This window comes from Echinops telfairi, unplaced genomic scaffold (genome assembly GCF_000313985.2).
Source record: "Echinops telfairi isolate 266 unplaced genomic scaffold, ASM31398v2 ScPeMD7_7400;HRSCAF=8409, whole genome shotgun sequence".
In the NCBI taxonomy this organism is placed as follows: domain Eukaryota; kingdom Metazoa; phylum Chordata; class Mammalia; order Afrosoricida; family Tenrecidae; genus Echinops; species Echinops telfairi.
In genome coordinates, this window is record NW_022111300.1 from 8,926,214 (window position 1) to 8,936,973 (window position 10,760).

At 47.9% G+C, this 10,760-nt stretch overlaps 1 long non-coding RNA gene across 3 annotated transcripts in view; it reads right to left on the reverse strand.

Annotated features, from left to right (window-relative positions):
- The window catches only part of LOC123522382, a 21,190-nt gene extending 11,372 nt beyond the window's left edge, over positions 1-9,818 (reverse strand). For all 3 annotated transcript variants that reach the window (XR_006680641.1, XR_006680640.1, XR_006680639.1), the window contains exons 1-3: positions 9,604-9,818; positions 8,908-9,029; positions 23-129 (exon numbers count right to left, since the gene is read on the reverse strand). This is a non-coding gene — a long non-coding RNA (uncharacterized LOC123522382). The remainder of the gene's footprint in view (positions 1-22; positions 130-8,907; positions 9,030-9,603) is intronic.
- Between the last annotated feature and the right edge of the window lie 942 nt (positions 9,819-10,760).

Here is a 10,760-nt window from a genome sequence, read left to right on the forward strand (position 1 = left end):
ACCCCCCGCAGGCAGGTGATACCTTTGCAGCTTCCAGAAATTGCTGCGATTCAGGTAGCTGTTACGAAATCTCGACCTTACTTTCCATTTGGTTCTTGTCAGTTAGCTGCCTGTTGATGGACCATTACCCTAAAAGCAAGTCAAAGATGAGAATGAAAAATGAGTGAAAATGAGTTCAGAGGCTCACGCCTGAAGATCATGGGGTTTCATTCATTTCCCTCTTCCTTTTGTCAACAGATCAAGACTGCTTTTGTCACTGGAGCGGACCACCAGTGCCCAGGGGGTCCCGCTAGACACTGCTGTGGACCGGCATCCAGGGAAAGTGGTGCTCTGACGCTACCACCTAGTGCGTTCAAGGCAACCGCAGCTCGGAGCAGCCTACAGAGCAGGGCTGGATTCCCAAGGCTGCAGTCTGTATGGAAACAGGAGGCCATACCTTTCCCCTGTAGAGTCGCTGGTGGGTTCAAACTGGCAACCTTTTGGTTAGCAGCCAAGTGCTTTCACTTAACACTATGTTAAAGCTCCTTTCTGACATGACAGGGCCAAGCAAATCGGGGAACCGGAACTAGGTGTGGGAGGGGTTGAAAACTCACTCACCAAAATAGTTGTTTCTGCAGAAACCTTGGAGGCCCGTTCCCTCTGGCTCTCCCTTCCCCTCCCCCACTCTGCCACCAAAATGTCGAAGATTCTCATCTAAAATTAGTCCTTTCCCGACCGTGTAGCTAGACAATACCCGCAAGACCAAGTCCACTGCCACCGGTCAATCCTTGCCCATAGTGACCCTACATATGAGGCTTCCGACTCTGGGAATCTTCGCAGGGGCAGACAGCCTATCTTTCTCTCCTGGAGCCGCTGGTGGGTGCCTGACACTACCACCGCCATTACACCTTCCAAAGAGGACGATCACAAGTTCACCTGTACATCTGGGGACACTCGTGTCCCAACCAACCACCCCACCCAAACTCCCTGCCATCAAGTCAATGCCGACTCAGAGACCCTCACAGCACTGGGTAGAACCGCCCCTGTGGGTTTCTGAGGCTGTGAGTCTTCACAGGAGCAGAAAGCCCCCTCTTTCTCCTGCAGAGCTGCTGCTGGCTTCAAACTGCTGACCTTGCAGCGAGCAACCCAATGCCTAACCACTACGCCACCAGGGCTCACCTCGCCCTTTTCCCAGAGCCTTTGAAGTACTTTCACCCACAGGAGAGTTGACAGTTATAGGTTCATAACATAGACTGAGTTTTAAGTGTCGGCGACTAGTCCCCACCTGGAAAGTTAGAGATGGCAAGAAAAACTGGGCATTAACAGCCCTGAAATCAAGGCTTTTGATCAGTTCAAATTGGTTCCGTTGTGGCCAAGAAAGCAAAATTAAGACAGGCTTTTTTTTTTTCTTTCAATTTGGAAGAGATGTAGAATAACGATGGTAAACATCATGAGTCATAGCCCTGGGACAGGAGACTCAAACGAAGCACCGTGAGCCCTTTCAGTAGCCTGATGCAGGAGACTGGATTACTGCCAGGACTGTGGAGACCAACTTGCATTCAAAGCATTGTGGTTGGCTGCCACTTTGAGCAGGGCACTGATGCTTCCAACACTGTCAGTCAGGAGGCTTGGTTGCTATGCAACATGAATGCTGCCCTTGTTTTCTGAGAGGGAGATCAAGTTTCTAGCACAGTGTTCACCTATTATTTTTCCCATTCCAATCATCCTTCTGCTTCACCTACATTTGACAAAGTCTGGTCCGCTTCAAGTTCACGTCACAGGTCATGACTGAACGGAGAAGAACCTGGTTGGAAGCTCTACCGAGAACAAATGAGGACTCTGTTACCAGGCTGGAGAACAGGTGAAGAACCGATGCCACGGTTAGGTTATGTCCCATAAAGCCTCCCCCAAACATCAGGAGATCTAAAGGAACTGTGCAGCCGGAGGGAACCTTGGTGGCCTTGTGGTTGTGCAGGGAGTGGTTAACTGCAAGGTCCACAGTTGAAAACCACCAGCCGCTCTGCAGGAGAAAGTCAGGACTCTCCGTCCCCAGAAAGAGCTACAGTCTCGGAAACCCACAGGGACAGTTCTATCCTGTCCTATGGGGTGGAGGGGTGGGGGGGCTGCAAGGAGTCAGCATTGGCTCGATGGCAGGGAGTTTGGTTTGTTTTTTCGGTGCAGCTGGAGCCGAGCCTCCACTCCAGGGGGCACCGGTTCATAGGCAGCCAGTAGGAAGGGCCCCCTGGGGCTGTTCAGGACAGGAGCCCTGTGTTCCTCAGCAGGCCTTCGAGAACAAGAACGCCTTTCTTCAGAATGTGCCTGGTGGTTCTCCGGAGAGACACGCCACAGGGAGCTTCCACAGGGCGCTTCCTGGGCTGGGAGCGGATCAGCCAGGAATGCGAGAGGAACTGGCAGTCTGCAAACAGGACTGACTTGGGGGCCTTTTGTCCACCGAGGCCTGCCCTGGCTTTTAGGAAATAGCTCAAGGTTTGGCGTCAGGAAGTCAGAAAACTGGTTTTGTTACTTACAGGTTGTGTGGCCTTGGCTACGTTCTTTATCCTCTCTAAGTGTCTTGTTCTCTCATTTGCCAAATGAGCTAACTGGTTTTAATACTAAGAGTTATCACACCGAATTAGAAGACTTGCGCCTTTCCGGGTAGAGAGTGGGCCTTTCTGTGTGGGATTGATGTTCCCTGGAAGGGGAAGTAAAAGGAGGCCAAGTTGGTTCCAGTTCACATGCACGGGAGCAAACGAGAGAATTATAACTAGAGGGAGAGGGGGAAGTCCATAGGGAAAATGTGAGTGAAAGGAGAGACAAAGAAGGGACACCGGGGCCGGGGAGCCTTCGGGAATGTGGAGGAAGGAGGAGAGAGGTGTGTGGGTGCACTGTGTAACATGAGCAGTCTGGAGAGAGGGGAGTGGGGGCATTGCACGATTATGCATGGAATTTTCCCTAAGCATTTTTAGAGATCCTTCAGTCAAGGTATTACATTGCTTTTCAATTACTTGTATGCCTGTCAGCCCTTTTAATGTTACATTTTACTGTATTTGAACCCCACCAGGAAACATTTTGGGGTCACACTAACCATTCAATCATTCCAGTGTGAAACAGCCAACTTTACATAGAAATCCAATTTTTCTTTGCTACTCTGGCATTTACCAAACCAAGCTCACCCAATAGGGCATGGTAGAGCTGTCCCTGCAGGTTTCCAAGGCTAGAACCTTTTACAGGACTGAAACGTTTGCTTTTTCTGGATCAGAGCCAAAGAGGTAACCACTACGTCATCAGGGCTGTAGGAGTTTTTTTTTTTTTTTAAAAACATCTGCTTTTGTCATGGCCTAGATGTGTGATTGGGACCAAGCCACAATGATAAGCCACAAGTTCACAATGATGATGATTGATTACGTGAACTTTTTTCAATGTAATGTTTTCTGTGATGTTTCTAGGTTTCTGGGGCCTCTGACACTCCTGGCAAATGTTGAGACAGAATTACAGTTTTCTCGGGTGAATAAGCTAATGTGGTGAAGAAAGCTGATGGTGCCCGGCTATCAAAAGATATAGCCTCTGGGGTCTTAAAGGCTTGAAGGTAAACAAGTGGCCATCTACCACAGAAGCAACAAAGCCCACATGGAAGAAGCACACCAGCTTGTGTGATCATGAGGTGTAGAAGGGATCAGGTATCAGGCATCATCAGAACAAAAAATTATATCATAGTGAATGAGGGGGATAGTGTAGAGTGGAGACCCAAAGCCCATCTCTAGGCCACTGGACATCCCCTTACAGAAGGTTCTGGGGGAGGAGACGAGCCAGTCAGGGTGCAATGTAGCAATGATGAAACATACAACTTTCCTCTAGTTCCTAAATGCTTCCTCACTGCCCCCACCCCCCCACCCACCGCCCCACTATCATGATCCCAATTCTACCTTACAAATCTGGCTAGACCAGAGGATGTACACTGGTACAGATAGGAACTGGAAACACGGGGAATCCAGGGCGGATGAACCCTTCAGGACCAGTGGTGTGAGTGGCGATACTGGGAGGGTAGAGGGAGGGTGGGCTGGAAAAGGGGAACCGATTACAAGGATCTACATGTGACCTCCTCCCTGGGGGACAGACAACAGAAAAGTGGGTGAAGGGAGATGTCGGACAGGGCAAGATATGACAAAATAATAATTTATAAATTATCAAGGGTTTATGAGGGAGGGGGATTTGGGGAGGGAAGGGAAAAAATGAGGAGCTGATGCCAGGGGCTTAGGTGGAGATCAAATGTTTTGAGAATGACGAGGGCAATGAATGTACAAATGTGCTTTACACAATTGATTTGTGTATGGATTGTGATAAGAGTTGTATGAGCCCCTCATAAAACAATTTAAAAAAACACAAAGAATTACAGCTTTCTGTGACAGCTTCCTCATGGACTGTGGTCCTGGGCCTTGTGGTGACCACTCCATGGAAAAGTGTGATCTGAGCATCTTCTAGAAGTGTCTTTTGAGGAAGAAAGACAGGCTTTCTACTCGTGTAAACCGTTACAGTCTGGGGCCCACAGGGGCAGCTCTATCCTGTCCTGCAGGGTTGCGATGAGTCAGCATCTATTCAATAGCACTGAGAAGCAACTTTACAGAATCCAATTATGTCATTGAAAGCTTCCTGACTCCAAAAGAAACCCTACAACAGTCAGCTAAAAACATTTACAGAGGTCTAAATACAGGCATGTACATATGTAAATATATTTATATATGATGACAGAGAAATAGATCTATGTATTTATAGGTTTAGTATTAAGGTAGCAGATGGACATTGTGCCTCTACTCAAGTACTCCCTCAATGCAAGAAGACTTTGTTCTATTAAACTGGCATTCCATGATGCTCACCTTCCCAGCACAATTGCTGAAGACAAATGGGTGCATAAGCAAATGTGGTGAAGAAAGCTGATGGTGCCCAGCTATCAAAAGATATAGCATCTGGGGTCTTAAAGGCCTGAAGATAAACAAGCAGCCATCTAGCTGAGAAGCAACAAAGCCCACATGGAAGAAGCACACCAGCCTATGTGGTCATGAGGTGTCAATAGGATCAGATATCAGGCATCAAAGAACAAAAAGTCATATCATTGTGAATGAGGGGGAGTGTGGAGTGGAGACCCAAAGCCCATCTGTAGGCAACTGGACATCTCCTTACAGAAGGGTCGTGGGGAAAAGACTAGCCAGTCAGGGTGCACCGATGAAACATACAACTTCCTCTAGTTCTTTAATGTTTCCTCCACCCCCCCACTCCCACTATCATGATCCCAATTCTACCTTACAACACTGGTACAGATAAGAGCTGGAAACACAGGGAATCCAGGACAGATAAACCCCTCAGGACCCATAATGAGAGTAGCAATACCAGGAGGGGAAGGGGAAGAGGGGGTAGAAAGGGGAAGCCGATCACAATGATGTACATAAAACCCCCTCCCTGGGGGACGGACAACAGAAAAGTGGGTGAAAGGAGACATCGGCTAATATAAGACATGAAAAAAATAATAATTTATAAACTATCAAGGGTTTGTGAGGGAGGGAGGGTGGGGAAGGGATGGGAAAAAATGAGGATCTGATACCAAGGGCTCAGGTAGAAAGCAAATGTTTTGAGAATGATGATGGCAACAAATGTACAAATGTGCTTGACACAATGTATGTATGGATTGGGATAAGAGTTGTATGAGCCCCCAATAAAATGATTTAAACCAATAAACCAATGTAGTGGAATAAGAAAGGCTGTATATGTAAAATATGTTTGTCATCAACCCACAGGGCCCAGAGGAAGGGTTGGTGAGCCTCTAAGGAAAGGGTGGCAGCATTTCTTTACGAGGCATCAACTGTCTTTTGTACTTACATTTTGCTCATGGTATTTTTGGTATACAGACATCTTTCTGTCTGTCGTGAACTCTCCTTGGATGGTATGGCAGGTCATATATATTTTTAAATCATTTTATCAGGGGCTTGTACAACTCTTATCACAATCCATACATCTATCCATTATGTCCCTGCTCGCCCCTCCCTGGATAATATATAAATTATTATTATTTTGTCATGTCGTACACTGTCCGACGTCTCCCTCCACCCACTTTTCTGTTGTCTGTCTCCCAGAGAGGAGGTTATATGTAGATCTTTGTAATCGGTTCCCCCTTTCTACCCCACCTTTCCTCCACCCTCCCAGTATCGCCACTCTCACCACTGGTCTGGAAGGGATCATCTGCCCTGGATTTCCTGTGTTTCCAATTCCTATCTGTACCAGTGTACATCCTCTAATCTAGCAGATTCGCAAGGTAGAATTGGGATCATGATAGTGGGAGGGGAGAAGGCATTTAAGAACTAGAGGAGAGTTGTATGTTTCATTGGTGCTACCCTGCACCCTGACTGGTTCATCTACTTCCAGAGACCCTTCTGTACGGGGATATCCAGTTGCCTACAGATGAGCTTTGGGTTCCCACTCCACCCTTCCCCTCATACACAATGATACGATTTTGTTCTTTGATGCCTTGTACCTGATCCCATCAATACCTCGTGATCACACAGGCTGGTGTCCTTCTCCTTTGTGGGCTTTGTTGCTTTTGAGCTAGATGGCCGCTTGTTTATCTTCAAGGCTTTAAGACCCCAGAGACTATATCTTTTCATAGCTGGGCACCATCAGCTTTCTTAACCACATTTGTGTATGCACCCAAACAGGTCATATTTTTTTCAAAGATGGCTGTACCAATACACAGCCCAGCCGATCTCATATGCTCTCCTTAGGACCTGACACTAACAGGCTTCATTGTGCAAAGGAGTCTAGGTCCCTAGTCCTTGAAGCTGAATGGATCATAGTAACTGCTTCAACCAATAGGCTGTGACCGACATGATGCTGAGGGCATTTGAATGAGGTCCTGCAAAGCAATATGGCTACTGGCTGTATTTTTTCTCTCTCTTTTGGGACACTGCTTCTCAGAACCCAGCCAGTATGTTATAAGGAAGTCCAGGCCACAAGGAGAGGCTAGTGTGAGGGTCTGGCCAGAGACCCGGCTGGGCTCCCAGACATGAGGGAATAAGCCTTCAGATGAGTCCAGACTCCAGCCTTCAAGTCTTGCAGTTGGAGCTGCAGACATCATGGAACTGATAGGTTGTCCCCGCTGTGCTTGATGAGAACTTCTGACTGCACACAATTCTGGTTGTGCAGACGAGGCATGTGGTTCCAGTACCACTCCCAACACATTCTACAGGGTATAAGAGTGCCACAAACCTGCCCACATTTGAGATGAAGAGAGGGAGTGATGGATGTTTACGCCTCCTCTTGATGGAAAGAGCGAGGTCTCTCTCATGCTGTAGAGTTGCGTGAGACGCTCAGTGACCCTATAGAACAGCACAGAACTAACTGCGCCAAAGTTTTCGAGACTATAAGTCTCGTGGGAGCAGACAGCCTCGCGTTGCTTCCGTGGAGCAGCTGGTAGGTTTCAGGGACCAGCTGTTCCGAGAGCAGCTCAGCATTTAAGCAGCGCCACCAAGGCTCCTGGGAAATACTGTCACGGCCAAGTTTGGAGAATGATGCCTGCTCCGAATGGCATGCAGGGCTTTATGAGCGGATGACAGACTGGGGGGCAGGAGTAGATAGGAAGACTTGTCCTGGGCTACATACTGGGGGAGGAGCCCTGGTGACGCAGTGGTTAAAGGGCTCCTCTGCTCAATAAAAGGCTGGTTTCACTGGAGACGGATGGGGCAGTCTGCTTCCATAAGGATTTACCACCTTGGCAAGTCTAGACAGCAAACGCACTGCCACTGAGTAGATTCCAATCCTCATGAGCCTGCAGGGAGGGCAGTCCTACTCTGTCCTGCAGGGTCACTCCGAGTTGGAATCCACGCACCGCCGTGGGTTTAGTTTGGGGTTTGGTTTTGTAAGTCCTGGGCACTCACATTTAGAGATTGGGAGGAGGAAGCCTGGAGCACAGGCTACTTCCTGCAGCGACTGCCACTTCCTGCTGTCGTTCTTCAGGCACGGGGTCAAGCTAGGTCTGGCATCAAGCCAGAACAAGCCCGCCCAGAGGGTGCCGCCCGAGAGCTCACCTGGGCACAACTGCACCGGGACCCTCAGATAGCCTTGGTCCCCTCTCCTCCACTGGTGCTCAAGCTGCACCCCCACGAGGACGTGGGGGGGGGCGGGGGGGATCCCCATCCACTGGTAGCAAATAGCTGGCGTTGGCTTTGGAGATGTCCTTATACAGCAAACCTCCTGACCGGGATTGATCTCAGGAGTGACTTTTCTTTAACTCAAAGTCTTGTCCTTTGGTTCCAATCCTCGCTTGCTTAATTTGAATATTAAAAGCTATGGCTGAGTGGAGGGACAGAGAGGATCTTATGAAATGGTATCAGTTGATTTCAGTAAAAGAGGGAGGGTGGGGGTCAATCAATCCCATGAAGATTAGCCAGTGCTTAATACCCTGTGTTTCTCCCTCCTCTTCTCTCCCGGGGCCTCTGGGCCAGAGGCGGTGAGTTCCCAGGCTGCCCACCTCCACCTGGGCGATTGGAATGGACGCCACAGCAGTGGGTGTGCTGGTTTTCCCTGTGGAAACTGCATCGTAGCTAGCTTTTCAGCCTTTTGCTTTTTTCTAGCTGGTTTTCCTATATGCGTACAGAATAATGATTTTTTTTTCCAAATCTTATATTCAACTTATTATCTTTAACACCCATCAAAACCTGTTCTGTTTAGGAGCCCAGTCACTCATATTTTAAAAAGCTGGCCTATCCTGGTTTCATTTCTTCAGCCAGGACTGAATTAGAACTGGTTTGAAGCTCTGCCTTTTAGAAATCACACATGCCTCTTCTTCAAAAGGTAATCAATACGTATCCCTTTTCTATCACCTCTAAAGAGAATGCAACGTGACCAAAAGCAGTGCATAGTCTCACCGGGTATCCACTATCTTACCTTCCTAGTTTCGAAAATAGGAGCCCAGGTGGTGTAGGGGTGACGCGTTGGTCTGAGGTCCACATGATCCGCAGTTCAAAGCCACCAGCAGCTCCGCAGGAGAAAGACCGGGCTTTCTGCTCCTGTAAACAGTGACAGTCTCAGAAACCCTCAGGGGTTGCTAGGAGTCAGCATGAATTCCACGGCAGTGAGAATTTCTAATATTCATTACAACGGCTACATGAAGCTCACAGACCAAATTCATGAGTACAGGGTTTATTACAGAAATTACCACATTAATGTGAGCGAGATATGCTCAGAGTAGTTGTTTCCCAGGACAGGTGACAAAGTTTCCAGTCTGCTAATAAATGCCCAAAGGGATACACCACAGTTGTTAGAAGCCTCGACCTTAAGGCTTTCAGCGCCAACTCTGTGGGTCAGCTCCATGAAGTCAGTAAGTGCCCACAGGTTCCCCACTCCAGTAAGCCTCAGCCCAAAGCCACTCGGCTCCACTTCCATGTGGCAGCAAGACCAGCTTCCCCAGTTAAGTGCCCAGAGGCACTCCACTCTGCAAGCCAGTCTCCTGCACACAAGCACTCATCAACTTGCTCCGTGGGTTGGGAACACCATCACTGATCTGTGCTCTGGCTCCTGGTTCTACTGCTGCTCCTCTGATGGTATCGTTGTCGTCTATCCAGGGGGGCCCAGGGGACTCACTTGACTCCAGGCTACTGCTGATAATGGGATCTCTCTTCTTGCTTCTCAGAGGGTTCCCTTTAAGCATAGCAGGATGCCCCTTCAGGGACTCCCGTGCACAGCTACTCACAGACGTATCCTATCAGTATCTTTCCGCATCTTCGTACCAGATCCACGAAGTTTGGAAAGGTCATTTGGTGGGAGCTACACACTTTGGCTGGAAAAGCCACATCACATCATTCCCTGCTCCTGATTCAGTAGCATCTGGATCGAGAGTTAACGTGACTAACTTTTCTCTATGAATAGTTAATTGGTAAGTGATTAAATCGTGGAGAAATTTTTAAACTAAGAGAGTTCAAAGGTTCGAAGGTGCTTTGCTTGTGGAAGGCTGTGGGGGCCTAACCCCATTTTTGAGTCTTAATGTAACTTCAGTCTCCATTTGAGTTCTTTGCCATTAACCATCCACTAGTAATATGGACGTTTTGCTTTCAATGGGTATGTTTGAAAGTAGATTACAACCCCCTCGGTGAAGCTCTGGTAGAGAGCTATGTGCTGGACCACAAGGTCAGTGGTTCAAATTCTTGGGAGAAAGATGAGGTTTTCTGTTCTGGTAAAATTCCATTGTCATGGTAGTGAGTTGTTTGGGGTTTTTTGTTGTTTTGGGGGGTTTTTGGGTTGGGGAGCCCAGGGAGGTGACGACATTTACCTTCAGATGTGCCAGGTCATATCCTTAATGATTTATTTAATAAAAAAATAGCCACTTTTTTCCCCATCAAGTCAAAAGTTAGGGTCCTGGGGGTTATAACTCAGAACTGAATGGTCACAAGTCCTACTTAGACCACCATGTAGCCCAGGGGTTGAAGCCAGACAAGCTTTTGAAATGTATGGCTCTGTATATATCCCCGTGAGGTCCTTGCTCCAATTCTGTCGTCATGTCTGCCACAGTGGTGAAGTGACATGCCACCAGTCATGATTTGATGATGATTTCCCTGGAATTTACATCATCCACAATTAGCCCCATGGCTGTGAATCAGGGGACTCCATTTATCAGCTTCTGAAATACGCACATACGGTTTCCCTCATTCCAACATGGATGTCTTTGTTTTTGTCCCATTTAAGGCTTAATAAAAAAGGATTTCAAAAAGTCCATTTGAAACTCGAGTCAAAGATAATGTGAC